General features: G+C 34.8%; 1 protein-coding gene and 1 long non-coding RNA gene across 3 annotated transcripts in view; both read left to right on the top strand.

The window, feature by feature from the left end:
* Positions 1–3,634: 3,634 nt before the first annotated feature.
* LOC135833976 (uncharacterized) lies at positions 3,635–4,803 on the top strand. Its single transcript, XR_010556607.1, has 2 exons — positions 3,635–3,983; positions 4,086–4,803. It is a non-coding gene; the product is annotated as an uncharacterized LOC135833976 (long non-coding RNA).
* A 9,111-nt stretch (positions 4,804–13,914) lies between these two features.
* Positions 13,915–15,526, top strand: part of LOC135833978 (acetylcholinesterase-like) — a 93,639-nt gene continuing 92,027 nt past the window's right edge. For both annotated transcript variants that reach the window (XM_065347807.1, XM_065347808.1), the window contains exon 1: positions 13,915–14,252. The gene's annotated coding sequence lies outside the window, so the exon portion shown is untranslated. The remainder of the gene's footprint in view (positions 14,253–15,526) is intronic.

A 15,526-nucleotide genomic window follows, 5' to 3' on the forward strand; every position in this document is an offset into this window, starting at 1 on the left:
CATCTCTCTCTTTCCGTAATACTGTACGGGCCAGTATAAATAATATAGCTTGAGTAAGTTGTAATTATGTACTTGAATACAATACATTGAATTACAACTGAACATGTGTTATTATTTCGTAAGATAAATAATCTTAAGGTAAATGTCTGTGTGGTATTCGTAATTACACTCAGTGTCCGAAAAATAGGTAACGAGGCGGTAAGTCGCCAGGTACCTATGAAGCTCTCAGAAGCTAGGTACTGCTAGACCTCAAGTAGGTAGCTAGCATATGTGAGACCTATACATGGAGATGTGCTTGTAACAGCATCATCGTAATGTGCAGAATATATCTCCACATTTTGAGCATAAGGATGGTAGAAAAAATTCAGCACCACACAACGATCAACGATACCAAAATAATAAAAATCCACGGAATGATTCGTTGAAAACTGCAATATTCCTACTTGAGCTCTTCAATTTCTAGCTAAGCTAAAACTTTTTACATCTCGAAAAATTGCAAATTTCTCGATGAAAAATTTTGAGGATTTTAAAAACTTTTATATCATTGGAAAGCTGATAAAATTCTGCACAAAATGACGCCATAAAACAAGGGGGTCGTCCATCTGGTTCAAAAGTTCTAACGAGTCGAAGTACCAAGTTGATAAAAAGTGACCTAAAGTAAGCAACCTATTTCAAGTTGAATTTTTTCATGGAAAATGCAGCGCTCAGATAGAAAAATTGCAGTTTTGAGCGAACTATTTGGTGGATTTTTTTCATAAAAATTTCCTACCAAGCAGTACCCTTAAAAATGAATTTTGGTGAATTTCATTCAAAATAATGGCCAGTTGGCCTCTTTTCATCCTTTTTCATCTCGTAAATATGCAATTTACTCGATGAAAAATTGTGAGGATTTTGAAAAAAATGATATCACTGGAAAGAGGAGAAAAAATGCTTTAATATGACGTAAAAAATTGAGGGCTCCTCGAGATGGTTTTCGAATAAAACTCAAATCTATTCTCAGTCTACCTATATGGTCCACCGGATTGGTGACATTTTATTTTTCTCCTAAGCAGTTTTCTGCTCTAAGTTCGCTTTTTTAAGCGAGTTCACTGTCATGGATGTTAAAAAAAATTAAACCATTGGAAAGAGAATAAAAATTGCTTTAATATGGTACAAAGAAATGTTGGGCTCGTCGAGGTGAATTTTGAGAAAAAATTGTTTAATTCATTTCAAACCACTTTTTTTTCTCAAAATTAGGCAGTTTTTCGCGTTTTTAAGCACGATCGCGTTTGAGGATTTCAAAAAAAATTATACCGTTGAAAAGAGGATAAAAATTGCTTTAAAATGGTATAATAAAATTGCGGTCTCTTCGAGATGGATTTCGAGTAAAACTCAAATCTATTTCTCAGTCTACCTGTGGTCTACTGGATTGGAGACATTTTTCTCCTAAGTAGTTTTCTTCTCTAAGTTTGCTTTTTAAAGCTTGTTCGCATTCGACGATTTTGAAAAAATTTATATCGCTGGAAAGAGGAAAAAAAGTACTATAATATGGTGCAAAAAAATTGTAGGGTACTCGAGGTGAATTTTGAGAAAAAATTGTTCAATTCATCTCAAACCACAGTTTTTTCTCAAAATTACACTGTTTTTCACGTTTTTAAGCGAGTTCGCGTTTGAGGATTTCGAAAAAAATTATACCGTTGAAAAGAGGATAAAAATTGCTTTAAAATGGTATAATAAAATTGTGGGCTCCTCGAGACTGATTTCGAGTAAAACTCAAATTTCTGTAATTCTCTACTTTGAATCTTGAAATTATTCGGTACCTCCTCGCAAAATTACGCATTGAAAAGAAATACAAATAGTGCGAGCCGTGAAAATACCGGTTTTTGTAGTAGGCGACATTTTTCTCCTGGGTAGACCGATAAGGTAGACTTTGTGTTGTTGCCTTCCCTAGATTGCGACGGACTTATAATAAATAAATAAAGTCAAAACAAAAACAAATTCTTATCAATTTTTGCATTTGCAATGACATCAATGCAGTAACTGGATAAGTCAAAGAAATTACTGTTAAAACCGGTAATTACGGCGAACACTTTACAGTGAAAATTTGAAAAAAAAAAAAATGAAAATCATTCTGTCAAATTGTGGGACCGGGACCCCGATTTAAATCCGATCCCGATCCCAAAACCAATCCCGAAACCGAAACCGTTATTTTTCTTGATCCCAAAACCGAAAAAATCCTGAAACCGATATAATTTTGAACCCGAAACAATCCCGGAACCGAAACAAAATCAATTTTCGCCTTTTTTCCGCGATTTTATTATGAAAAATGGTCATTTTACATCATTCATCGTAAATCATTCAAATTACAATAAAAATTACTCGACGAATTCAGCAAAATATGCACTCAAAAGTCAAAACGTTAAAATTATCACTCCACTCATCCACTGGATTTTTCATGTCAAAGTCAAAACCTCCCATTTTTTGGACCCCTGTAAGGTCCATTTAGTGAATTATTTGGGCTTAAAATTGGTTGAAATGAAAATCCCGAAACCGAAACAAATTTTTCAATCCCAAAACGAATCCCGAAACAAATTCAAACCCAAAATGAAAAAATTTCAATCCCGAAACCGAAATCCAATCCCAAAATCGTTTCGGTTCCGAGGAACGCTAACTTTTCAAGAATGAATGATTCGTTCTGATTGTTCCACGGCGCCACCGTGAGAAAACTTCATCTATCGCCGTATCGCAATTCGCACGCTCTCAAAGTGCAGTCCTTCATAACTTGCAACGTGCAACGTGCAACTTGCAACTTCTTATTTTTGATAAGAAGTCACTTGGTTATTGGCTGAAGTTGCACAACCAAAATCAAAATCTTTTGTTTTCGGTTGCAGGTTGCACGTTGCACGTTGCGTTGCAAGGTATGTAGGACAGCACAAACTTGGATATTTTTTTTAGAACCTTACTGAAGTACCATAATATTGCATTCAAAATTTCTTCTGATCAAGGTAAATTTATTTACCTTGCTTCTGATGAATATTGTATATGGTGGTATGGTGAACATTAGGTGAACAACAGAGTTATACCTACAAGAATTTTCAACCCCCCCTCGCGGTGGTGCCGTGGAACAGTGTTGACAAAACGCGCGGTAGTACGGGACTACGGGAGATACATGTTTTTTTTTTTTTGCAAACTTTATTTTTTTTTGACCATGTTGCAACTCCCCCCGGCCCCTTTCGGGACCTTGGAAAAATTATAGGGTATGAGCAAGTTTTGAAAAAAAATTCAGCCATGTATGTATCCCCCCACAAAGTTTTTCTGCCTTCAAAGTTTTCAACCTCCTGAAAAACTAAGAAAATAGCGGGGGGGGGGGGAATTATCAAAAAATTACTGTGTGTAGGTACCCCTACATGATATAGGCCTACACAATCTGTGAATATTTCAAAATTTTTCATCGACCCCTCCTTCGAGAAACAAATATTTGAATTTTTGATGTTTAGGAGGCAGTTTCTCCAAAAGGGGAGGGGGTGGGAGGTCAACAATTTTTATGGAGAGTTTTTACACCGAGGGTTACATTTTGGACCACTTTCGATCCATGGGATCAAAGGACGTTTCACCCATCTTATAGGGGAAGGCCCTTTTGTGTGGTATGCGTGTAGTTATGTGCTTGTAATTTTTGATAATTATTAATGAATGCTTATCAATTCATTTTATCAATTTCTTATCTTGATACGGATGAAAGACTTGACCGGTCAACTTCTAATATAATTATTGGCCCGAAATTCATTCGTACTTGCGCGTATCCCACCGTAATGCAAACAAATTCTGCAAAAAAAAGAAAAGAAGAAATGATGTGGTTAATGTTGTTTTTTCTCCACTTATTCTTTTGTCCAAGTTTAAATTTAAATACATCAACTACTGAAAATCCATGGGATATCGTCTCCAGATTAGCACAACGTTATACTGAACTAGTAAAACGTCATAATAAACTACGAATAACCCAGAAAGTAAGATAATTAATAACGTTCTAAAATAAAATGCACTACCCAATGTAAATTATTCTATAAGTATCTATGCCTAACCAATACATTGTTTTGTTCTGCTGACAGTCCATGATATGCTGCATAAATCTGAGGGAGTACGTTAGGTATTACGAGGATGGAATGCTGAAGGACTGTCCACGCCTGATAACCTCAAATACTTATTACTACAAAAGTAACTGGTTTATTTCAGATGCAAAAAAAAATTTTAGACTCACACATTTATTCTCCCTGGTAAAAGAGAGGATTGGACTGTCTGACAACGAAATCGACGATAATACTCGATTGCGAAAATGGGTGTTTATTTTAAATTACATCATTATGCGGGCAACATCAGAAGAGCTGACTCATCCCGGCCTAATCGAAATAAAAAATCAGGTAACTCGTAAAGATACGGTATGGAAAGGTGATTACATCTGGTTTGCATATTATATTTCCGCTGCGTATGATGTGGCCTGTGATGGGGTGCATCGAAATCGAGATAAGTGTTCTTACACGCCACCCTTCGTGAGAAACTACCCCGTGGAAGAGGAGGATCCACCACCTGAGTTGGAAACAATTTTAGAAAATTGTATTTATTTATTTAATCGAGTTCATGAAAAATCTTCCTTTATGGCTGGTTTAGGTTACACTCTTAGTATAAGCGAGGAATCATACAATTCGACATCATTTGAATCCATCTAATATTCAATAATCAATCGTATATTAATGGCGTTTCATTCTTAAGAATCATAGAAATATTTCAACTTTTGTATTATTAAATAATAAACGCAGCGTGAAAATCAAATTTTTACGTGGTTATTTTTTTTGTGGAAGAGAAGAGGTTGACATTTGCTCTGCACCCAATTTGACTCTCTTTCTATCTGCATGCCATGCCTTGTTATAATCTTTCACCCGAAACTGAAGTAGAATTAATGCCATTTCACGTCTTAGTAGCGGGAAATTTTTCCTCAAAAGGAATTTCTTTTCATAACGCGAAATTATCTATATTTGTAAGAAAAAGCATAGCTATTTCGCTGGCTCGTATGAAAAGGTCCTGCACTTATGTGATTTTCAGAGATAAGTTTTAAAGTTTTCCAATTACTGATTTCGAATCCACGATTTTGATACTTAGCTTGAAGTTCAACCAATCCCGAGATATAAACCCTCCTACATCCGGCGCAATTTTATATAATCATAAATACCTGCGTAAAAATTACTATCCCCCGTCCTCTCCCCCTCAAACAGTTGAGGTACAATAATGTGGTTATTTCATCAGACCATCTAGAAGAAATTGTAAAAAAATTGAGAAAAATAAGTCATGAGTAAGTTATAAATAATATTAGCATCTTTGAAATAGGTACCTACTGACGGATTTGTTAGAGTTGGAGGTCTGCGCCGCCAACTCACGCCGCAACCGCTTTTTTTGAACTTTCACCCCCTTTGGAGAGGTGCTGGGGGACGTAGATGAGGTCCTATCAAAAATCTGAAGTCATGTTCGTGTTCAGCGTCACCACAAAAACATAGAATTCGATATATCATGTGCCCCAGATTTTCTTTCGAAAGTTTCGTCCAAAATTGGGGGTGAGGGTGCTCCTCCTCCATTGAGAGATCCCATCTAGAAACTTGAATATTTCGAAAAAGAATCAAAAGGTTCATCTATGGACATTTTTTCAAAATTTTAAATGGTAGCTCCCACTTACAGCGCCATTTTGAAATTTGAACTTTCAATTGAAAGTTCAACTTTCCGTTTTCGAAAATTTCAAAATGCTTAAAAAGTTCTAAATGCAATGCCCTTTCGAACTGTGAAATCAGTTTTGATCAAATATCACAGTTTTGGAGGAATGCGCTGCTGAAGTTGAGTACCTCGAGACAATGTGAAAATAATGGAAGCCCCCCCACCCGCCCCAAGAGGGGGCTTGGACCAAACTAATTGCGGGGTTCTTACTTACTGGGTGGGTATATATTGTAAAAAAATTTAGCGAAATCGAAAGACATGACTTTCAAAATCGCCTTTTTTGGTTGAGTTGACATGGAATGACCCATGTTGCAATAAAAAAATAAAAAAAAAGAATAGATTAAAAATCGTTTTTGTTTCAGTTTAAATTATTTTTGGTTGAAAAATACAGATAGGTACTTGATAAATTGTAGTTAAGTTTACTTTTTTTAACATTCTATTTGTTTCAGGTTTCATCTTACACGAAATAATTTTGAAAATGTTGTGAAAAAAAAATATAAGTAGGTAACGCGAATATTTGTCCTTTTGCTGGTTTCCTTTATAATAATCTGTCAAGCCTACTCGGTCGGATGAAGGATGAAAATGATATGTAAAACACGCAATGATAGAAGACATTACATGGGAATAAGTTTTATATGCGGAAATGAAAGTATGCCACGCAGCATCGATGGGTAAAAGCTAATAAAAGTTGAACTATTCGTCGTCTTTTTACGTGGCGTGTAATTCACTGGTAGGTATGGTACTAGTACTAGGTGTAGCGTAAGTTCTTAGAGAGCGGAGAATAAAGTTGATGAGAATTTGTAATTTTACTCGCACTTAAAGTTTTTCAAGTACGGTGAAAGCAACGAGTGAAATTACGACGGCAATTCAAAATGGTATCTGAATTTTAATCAATATCGAGAGCTTTACTCGACGTAAAATCTGCTAATAACGGCGCGCATAATTTGTGTTTTTTTCCTCATTAATCCCTCCGCGCGCTATATAAGATGTAATACTGAATAGAGGTATTACTTTCTTAGAAAGTATTTATTAAAAACCGTGTTCAATATCGCGTCCGCGTCAGTTATCTTTGTTTACCTTGACCGGGTAATAGAGCGAAACATTTTGTGTAAAATTCATCATAACGTAAAAACTCCCGTTTCAATATTAATGTATCGGCAGCATTTAATTAGCTATGCGAGCAACTCGCTGATTCGAAAAACTTGCTGAAATTTATGTAGGTACCTACGTATATTTGAGGTAGAGGTAGGTATCGGTATTGCTTTTCATTGCTCATCTCGAAACGACTGCAAAATTTTGAATTCGAATTTATATATTTTTTCTATTATTATTTCGACGAAAGTACCTACCTTACCTTTTACCCATTCGACGTATTATTTTTCTTTTCTCCTAATTCTTTAAAAATGCGGAAATTAAAAATAAATCTCGCTGCGAAAAATTACAAAAACGTATTAAGAAGGACGGGTTCCTTTTTGAAATCCGCTTTTATTAAAACGCGACTGGAATATTTATAATAAACTGACATTTTTTCTCTCCGACGTACCTTTTAGGAGTTTTCTTTCATATTTTTTTTTTATTATTGACTTATTCCGGTGAATTTCGCGAAACGAAAGTTGAAATTAAAAATGGCCATACATTTAATCATCGAGTCATAATAATGGAAAAGTAAGAGCACTAAAAATTCATTCCGTTGTTGCCATCAATCTAATTTCGAATAAATTTTATTGTACCTGCTTAATGGTAGGTAAGTATGAATTTTAACGAGTAAAATAAAAAATCCTATTGGACGATCGAGTTGAGCATTAATTTTGTATAGGTAAGTAAGTAATGCCTATTTTTAAAGTGAGTCAGTTACTTCAACTCCGCGTAAGCTTCTTTCTTATTCATTTTTTTCAACTTCTGAATGGTGGAGGTGTAAGTAGGTACGTTCGAATGAACATTAGATAGACTCGGTCTCACGTGGTGAGAAGTGAGAACTGACTAACGCATTCGTGAATGATATTTGAAAGATTTAATTGAATGTTATCTAGATGCTGGTTTCCACGTTTATTAGATTTACAAAATACCTACCATGCTGAAGCGATTTGATAAAAATAAAATGTATATCCTGAGATGCGGGATTCTAAACAAGCTGAGAGTTCAGTTTATAAGCATTACTATGCTTTCTACATACGAAGCTGGTGTAAGATGAATAACGTCTACCTATCTATCTTCGGTTCTAGCTGGTAGAGTATAAAGATCTACAATTCGTAGCTCGGTATAATGGTAAATCTTCAGACATTTTATTTGTTCTCATAAAATTCTGATAAATGTTCCACAAACAGTCTAAAACCAAATCGAAAAAGAAAGCAAAAAACATCACCAGCCATAATTTTAAGAGATTTTCGATTTCTGGTGAATTTTTGAAGATCTTTGGACCAAAAATTCAAAAATAAAAATTTGACTGTAACAAAGAAAAATTAAAGGGTATTCCTGGGTAAGATAGGATGAAATGCCCCTGTCCCTAGATTTGAAAAATTCTGATGGATTATGGTTGGTCATAGGTAGATACATTTTTTTTTTAAATTTGAGAAACTCCAGATTTTCAAAAAGTTTTATAAGAAGTACCTAAGTACTTACATATCCTGTTTTTGAACTAAAAGAAACCGATTTTGGAAAAATGGGGGGGGGGCAGTATTAACAAGCACTATTCACTTTTATGCGTTCTGAAGTTGTTTTGCACGATTTTTATAACATTTTCTGAATGTATGAAATTTTCAAAGAGGCTCAAAAACGGCTTCAAACCCCCTCCAATCAACTCACCATGTTGAAATTATACCTACTATAAAAATTAAATTCTCCATTTTCAACTTCATTGGGTAACTACAATTTTATGGGAATTTCAACATCCGAAAATCTGTGTAGAGGCTCCACGATGACGGCTTAAAATGGTTTAAAATCGTTTTCAATCAATTCGAGGGAGGGGGGGTCAATTCAATTTACTTAATTCAATTTTTTTATTTTCACAGGTACGTATATGCATACAAAATGAGCAAAATATCCCCCTCAATGCGTAACTGCGCGAGCGAAGGGGGCGATAATGGAGTACATTCCAAATTTCAGATTTCTAGATAAATTTGGTAAAATTTTGATTTTTTTTCTTACCTATGTACTTTGAGTACTTTTAACCAAAATATTTTCAAAAATCGCCAAAAATCGAAAAATGTAGGTACTTTAGTTCCTGAAATTTTGACTTGTGATGTATTTTCGTATTCTCAGTTCTGGTTTAACTTTTTTCGCACCTCCTCATGATATTTTTCTGGTGATTAATTTTTTTGAAGGATGGGAGGGGATGGTAGCCGAAAGAAAAAATTTCCAGTGCTTTAATTGTACAGAAACGATGGTTCTACAACAAAAATTTGACTTTTTCAGTTGATTTGGTTACCTGCGTTTGTAGAAATCAGTGTAATTTTTTCATTCTTGAAAATTTTTGAACATTTTTTCGTATATTTATTGTAATTTAGGCCAAGTCAGATCGAGCGAAGGGATGGCAAAAGCTTTGAGAAATTGATGATTCGAAAAGTGAAACATCATTCTTGATGCGAGTTGTTCAATATTTTCAAATTCTAACGATAGTGTTCAAGAACTTCTAATATGTATGTTTAATAATACAAGTTTCCAGGAAGGAAAACAATTTTGAAAAGTCCTAGAACAAGTTGGCACTGTCCATTTATCGACGTGAGTACGGTTTAAAATATTATGATGTATAGGTAAATCGTAAAAGGATTTAATTTTTCCAATTATTTGCAACTTTATTTTTTTCACGAGAAGCATATGGGTACCTAAGAGGTAGGTATAAATGTTTGCTATACTTTTCAATAAGAAACATCGAACAAATAAAATTACGTACTTTCGATGATCTGTCAATGAAGCCACTATCTGGCAAGGATTCTTGATTACCAAGCCAACACTTCAATTACGCTATGAAGTACCTACTCGAGTACCCACTGTTTACTCTAAAGGTTGTTTGAATGTGAAATGTAATTTCTACTTGCACATCAAAAGACCTATACACGTGTACAACCATCGATGGCAATTGTGCGCAAACCATAACAATGTACATATAAAGTGGTATTTTTCTTCAACTTTTTTTTTGGCTCAAAATATGCGACCTTTTTAAATAACGTGCAACATTATACTTACGAATTGATATTGATAGAGGGATGGTTCTTCATTTTACAAGTACATAGGTACCTACACCTACCTATAGTGAAAAAATCCGTGCAGTTGCTCAATACACACTGCACTTCAAATGTATTTTAAAGTAGGTATCAAGATCAGTGAAGGATTAACTTTTTTCGTCCCTGAAGTGGACAAATTTTCGCACCTTATTCTCAATGAAATTTTTCTATTTATACAATTTTTTTAGGGAGGAGGGCGCGGGTAGTTAGAAGCAAAAATGCCCAATGCTTCAATTTTGCTGAAAGGATGGTTTTAAACCAAAATTTTACAGTTTTAATAGATTTGTTTGTAGAATTTTTCAGTCAATTTTTTTCATTCTTGTAATAATATATATAGGTACTTACCTAATTACCTACTTATAAAAAAAATTAGCCCGAAAAAAGGGGGGCAAAAGCTCTGAAAAATTGATAGTTCAAAGAGTGAAACATCATTCTAGATGCAAAGAGTTCAACATTTTCAAATTCGAACATATAGTTCTCAGGAACTTCTATTTTTTAAAAATATAAGTTACAACATGAGGGCAAAAATGTAAAAAAAAATCAAAATTTTCCCAAATTGACCTAGAAAACTGAAATTTGAAATATACCCTATTTTTGACCTGCCAAACCGATTGAAAACGATTTCAAACCGTTTTGAGCAGTTCTGAAGCCTCCAGTACATTTTTGAAACTTGAAATTTTCACAAAATATGTATCACCAAAATTCAGTTGAAAAGTCGACTGCAGGTAGTGCAGGTAGATTTCAAGTCGTTTTGTAGCCTCTAGTCACTTTCTGGAAAATACTAGTCTCCAGTAAATTTTTGAAACTTGAAATTTTTACAAAATTTTATCAAAGGAGCTGGAAATCAGAAATTCAGGTTGCACACCAACTTGAACACACTATGAAGTCGACTGATGGTGGTATTAAGTCATTTTGGAACATCCAGAAATTTTTTGAAAATTTCTGCAGTCTTCGGTAAATTTTTTAAACTTGAAATTTCTGCAAAATTTAAACACCCCACCTACGAGTACACCAATTTTGAAAAAATAACGAGTACCTTATCGATCATAAATCATAAAGGTCCACAAAAAAAGCTGGAAGCTTCAAAACAACTTGAAACCACCAGTAATCGATTCAACTGTGTGTTGAAATTATAGTAATCCGAGAGAATTTTGGGTTTCAAACTCTATTTAGTAACATTTTATGGAAATTTCGAGCATTGAAAAATCTGCTGGAGGCTCCAGTTATTTCCAAGAATTTTCTAGAGACTAAATTTGATGAAACTTTGTAGAGATTTCAAATTTCAAAAATCTACTTAGGTAGTCTCCAAGAATTTTAAAAAGTCACTCCAGCAGTCGAATTAATAGCGTGTTTATAAGGTGGTGTGCAACTGAATTTCAGATTTTCAACTCCGTTTGATGAAATTTTGTGGAACTTTCCAGTTTTAAAAATCTACCGGAGGCTCCAAGAATTTTCAAAAAGTTGCTGGAGGCTCCAAACCGCTCAAACTTACCAGAAATCAACCCAAGTTCAGCATGAATGTTTCCAACTTCATTTCGGATCATTCCACGTCAATTGCACCAAAAAGTGGTGGGGGGGGGGTCGGCGATTTTTTTGAAATTTTTCCTGTGGAAAGACCTTCCGAAGGGATGACCAACTGCGCAAATCGCAGCCCTCTAGCCCATTATTAAAGGCAGACAGGGGGTGTTGAAGTTTTCAGTGAACCTAAAACATCATCAATTTCAGCAGTGGATTACTCGATAACCGCGATACCTACCAAAATGGAACTTTTTTCCATAGTTAGGGATTTTGATTGGCTTTTTGGTGATATCATTAAAATCAGTGTTGCCACTTTTTTTCGTACAAAAAATTAGCTCAAAAAGTTTCGAAACGTAGTTATCATATCGTTCCGACTCTCAAAAATTCTGAAAAAAATATATTATGGACAACTTTTTATGTTGAACAACATATTAAAAAATTGGGATGGTAACATGTGGCAAAATTGATTTTTAAAAATTTAAAATTTGCGAAAAAATGCGATTTTTTGGTTTAAAACATGAAAAAAAGTTTTGATAGGTGAAGTTGACCCATTTGACCCCTATTTTTACGTATCTGTTGAAAAAGTCGAAAAACCCCTTTCACTCGCTCATCACAAAAAAATCAAAATTTGAAAAAATTCAATTTCAACTACAAACATTAAAATAAGTTTAAATTCATTCATTTGTCTTATTTTGACCTCTTTCTGACGTATTTCATGAAAAAGATGATAAAAATAACACTCGCAACAAAAAAATAAAAATTCGTTCACTTTTTGAATCTTTTCGAATTTTGATTTTTTTGTGAGGAGTTCATTTCATCGAGTAAAAGGGGTTTTTCAATTTTTTCAACAGATACGTAAAAATAGGGGTCAAATGGGTCAACTTCACCTATCAAAACCTTTTTTCATGTTTTAAATAAAAAAATCGCATTTTTTCGCAAACTTTAAATTTTTTAAAATCAACTTTGCAACATGTTATCATTCCAATTTTTTAATATGTTGTTCAGCATGAAAAGCTATCCATATTATATTTTTTTCAGAATTTTTGAAAGTCAGAACGATATGAAAACTACGTTTTGAAACTTTTTGAGCTAATTTTTTGTACGAAAAAAAGTGGAAACACTAATTTTTATGATATTACCAAAAAGCCTTTCAAACCCCCTAACTATGGGAAAATGTTCCATTTTGGTAGGTATCGCGGTTATCGAGTAGTCCACTGCTGAAATGGATGATGTATTAGGTTCACTGAAAACTTTGACACCCCCTGTCTGCCTTTAATAATGGGCTGGAGGGCTGCGGTTTGCGCCATTGGTCATCCCTTCGGAAGGTCTTTCCACAGGAAAAATTTCAAAAAAATCGCCGAATCCTCCCCCCTACCACTTTTTGGGATCCTTTGATGAAATTTTCCTATTTCCAATATATGCTGGAGGCTTTAGAACTGCTCAAAACGATTTGGAACGGGTTCCAATCGATTAGGCAGGTCGAAAATAGGCTATAATACAAATTTCTGCTTTCTACATATATTTGGAAAAATTTTGATTTCTTTCTCATTTTTGGCCTGAATTAGAATTTCAAAAATTCACCCAAAATCTAAAAATGCACTTTAGCGCTTGAAATTTTGGCTTTTGTTGCATTTTTTGTATGCTCTTTCGATCCAGTTTTGTCTGTAAGTAGGGCCTCCTTTCTCTTTTTGTCAATTTTGCTTTAAAATGTTCCTTAGGATGTTCCCTTAAAGAAAAAAGCCATTTCAGATGATCCGCGGGGGGGGGGGTGGAGGTGCGATTATTCCTATTGTCATATGCCGGACTATAAATGCAGATCCATCCACCGTTGATTTTGACGACTATCAATCGACTAGTAGAATCTCGTATTTCGATGCCAAATGATGATGATGAACAGCAAAAGGAGCAGGAACAGACGTGCGTACTTATAGCCGTGTTGTGTTAAATTATGGTCGACGAGTGGCGACCTTGACCTTTAATGAAAATGCTTAAGACCCGGTGTCAAGTTATAATACGACCCTGAAGTATTGTATGTAGTAGGTACTTATTTCGGGGTAGTATCCCGAACAAAATGCATAGTTACCTATTTAGGTTGGCATTTGGTAGCAGTCATCAGCCTATATCTATAGCATTTCATACAGTAAGCTAGTAAGTTAGCGGTATATTCTTATATAAATTGGCGATGGATACGTGAACGAGGGTGGTGATGTCGGTGTGGTGGCGTCGCTCACGATGAAGGTGGAAACGGCGGCGGTTGAGAGAAGAAGAAAAAAAAGAAAAGTAATAGGAGAAAAATTTCCGTACCGTCGACGTCGACGTCGGTGCGCTGTGTAGTGCGGCATTCGGCGGATCGGCGCGGTGTATACAAATTAAATTACGAGAAATTTAACGTTGGTAACACTGGTACGGTGGTCCGCAATACGCCACACCGTAATGCGCGCCTCCTTTAGTCGTTATTCGATGAAAATTTCGATACCAAGAAGACGCATTTCGATGCCCCGAGTATCTCTGTTGTCGAATCCGAATTTCGGGTTTTTATATCGTCGACGTACGTATTTTAAATTCTCGTAACGGCCGTTTTTTTTTTTTTTTTTTGCTTTCAATTAGATACATTCTGCGTCTCGTCTCTTCATCTCTGCTGTATCTTTCGTTAGTCGTATCGAGATATAAACGAAGGCGAGACTTGGTGCGCGTATTTCGCAAAATATCTAGTTCGCGCAATTCATCGCATCGCAGTAAAAGCTGGCGAAAATTTTCACGCAACCAAAAAATCGCTCAAAGGTAAATATTTTCGATTTTTATACTTCTCCTTAAGTTATACCCATAGATATCTACCTATAGCGATCTTGTACTCGTCGTATTGTTTTCATCTTTATTTGCACCTGCTGTAAATAGACATGTGTATACCTTTTCAAATATCGAACAGGTACCCATGAGTTGAAAAATGCAAAAAAAAAATCCAATAAAATAGTGTGCGGTAAAGCCAAAATAATCACGTTAATTTGTAAAATACTCTGAGAAATTCGTCGTTTTTCACAAATAATCCCGTTTGTGTGTTTTTTCGTTTTTTTTATTTTGCTAAAAAATATTTCCATGATAATTTGCTAATTTATATTCTGAATAATAAAAAGTTTACGTTGGCGCGGTTAACGTCTTTTTTTTTTTACTTCGCTCGTCCCTGCTTTTACAGAACAACAGCTTTTTACGCGATTTTACACATCGCTACCTTCCAATTTATAATTAAAGATTTTCTCTTTTACGCTTTTCCCATGCCTTTCGGTTTCTCCTTTCTTCTGTTTAATACAATCGTTATACACTATAGCTATAGATGTACCCATATTTCATTCTTTTAACAATTCTTTATAATATTTATTACTTATACGATCGTAATTTCACGTATACCCAGACGTTAAACTGTTCACAGCTTCCTTGTCATTCGATCAAATCAATCTTTATTACGACTAATTAGAGTAGGCATTTTGTTGATACACGTTGCTCTTAAAATTAGGCACCGAGCTAATTTCGGCGTTTAAATATTGTTTACTGGTTGTCTTGCCGACTATTGCTGCTGGGTACCTCGAAGTATGCAAATACTTACTCGTCAGTCTCGAGTAAATAAGCACACAACACAACAGCGGTGCTCGACGAGGTCCCTTAAGAAATAAACAAAATTTCCAAACCTTTTCTCTTCCACCTCGATCTTCATCCAGTCTCGGGTACGTATTTTGTAAAAAAAAAAATAATAAAAATAAAATAAAAAATAAACATTATGAAAAGAAAGAAAATTATAACCTTCAAAGTAGGTATATATATACGCAGCTGAAAAGTTTCGAGCAATGGTGAAAAAAATGGCGAATTCTTCATCAAAGGGTTTTTGATAAAACGTCAGCATATTTTAAGAAATTTTCCAGTTGAACTTTATTTTTACGTAAAACTTGATATTGTAAAAGAAAAATTATTTTTACTTTTTCTCTCTTATATATGCTCGAGCTGAAGAAGAAAGAGCGGTTGGGTGAGACGAGAGATAGAAAATGAAGAATTTCACCTTGTTTAAT

The sequence above is a fragment of the Planococcus citri genome, chromosome 2 (assembly GCF_950023065.1).
Source record: "Planococcus citri chromosome 2, ihPlaCitr1.1, whole genome shotgun sequence".
NCBI classification, from domain to species: domain Eukaryota; kingdom Metazoa; phylum Arthropoda; class Insecta; order Hemiptera; family Pseudococcidae; genus Planococcus; species Planococcus citri.